Source organism: Alligator sinensis, unplaced genomic scaffold (genome assembly GCF_000455745.1).
Source record: "Alligator sinensis unplaced genomic scaffold, ASM45574v1 scaffold798_1, whole genome shotgun sequence".
Lineage (NCBI taxonomy): Eukaryota > Metazoa > Chordata > Crocodylia > Alligatoridae > Alligator > Alligator sinensis.
In genome coordinates this window covers 2,158,356-2,159,342 of record NW_005842138.1, presented here as the reverse complement: position 1 = coordinate 2,159,342, position 987 = coordinate 2,158,356, and positions in this window count along the sequence as shown.

The window sequence follows — 987 nt, the reverse complement described above, 5'->3', positions numbered from 1 at the left end:
GGGTGAGACTGGCTGGTAGATGGCATGCTGGCAAAGGACAGTGGATCCCCCTCTTCCACGTCCCCCTGCCTCCACCCTTCTGCCTCACTGACTCTCTTCACCAGCACCTCCATCCACTGATCCAGGGTTTTGCTGATGCTCCCTTTCACCCTCAGGTCATACATGGTAGCCAGCACGTGGACAGTACTGGACCACAAGAGATCAAGCCATTTTCTGATGCCCTCCTTCAGCCGCCTAACAGTGCCTGCATAGCTGGTGACAGCTGCTTGCCCCAGCGAGAAACATCGATCTCTTGGAACTTCTCCATTTGGATCTGAAGTTCCATCACTATGGGGATCACCTGGCTAAGGAGGGCATCACCAGCACTGAGGCTCTTGGTGGCCTTGAGGAAGGTGTCCCAGGGACACCGGGGCTAGAGGGAAACCCCGGCCCAAAACCAACGAAAAAGGAAGCACATACTTGCCCCTTGCAGGAGCCGAGGACAGCAGAGAAGCGCACCCCGGGAAATCACCTGTGCGTTTTGTTAGCCGTGCTCACATCCAGCTGAGAGCAGGTGACATCAGTGAGAGACGCCACCCGACGGGAATAAAGTGCAGCCCCGGGAGCAGCACTGAGAGGCTGCAGGAGATGACAGAGCCCGCGGGGAAGCCCGAGGTCACAAGCGGGCACGCACGGGGTTTCTCTGCCTCGGGCAGAGAAAGCTGCAGCAGCGCCGGGAGCGGCGAAGGCAGCGAGAGCCACAGCTATGAGAACACCAGCTGCGGAGCCAACGAGAGAGCTGGTAGGAGAGCGGGGGAGGGAACCGGTTGCGGAGCTGGTGGAAAAGCCGGCAGGGACTCCGGTGAAGGAACCAGCTGTGGAGCCGGTGGAAGAGCCAGCTGGGACGCCGGTGCAGGAGCTGGAGGGAAAGCCAGCAGGGACGCCGGTGAAGGAACTGGCTGTGGAGCCGGGGGAAGAGCCGGCTGGGGCGCCGGGGCAAGAACCGGC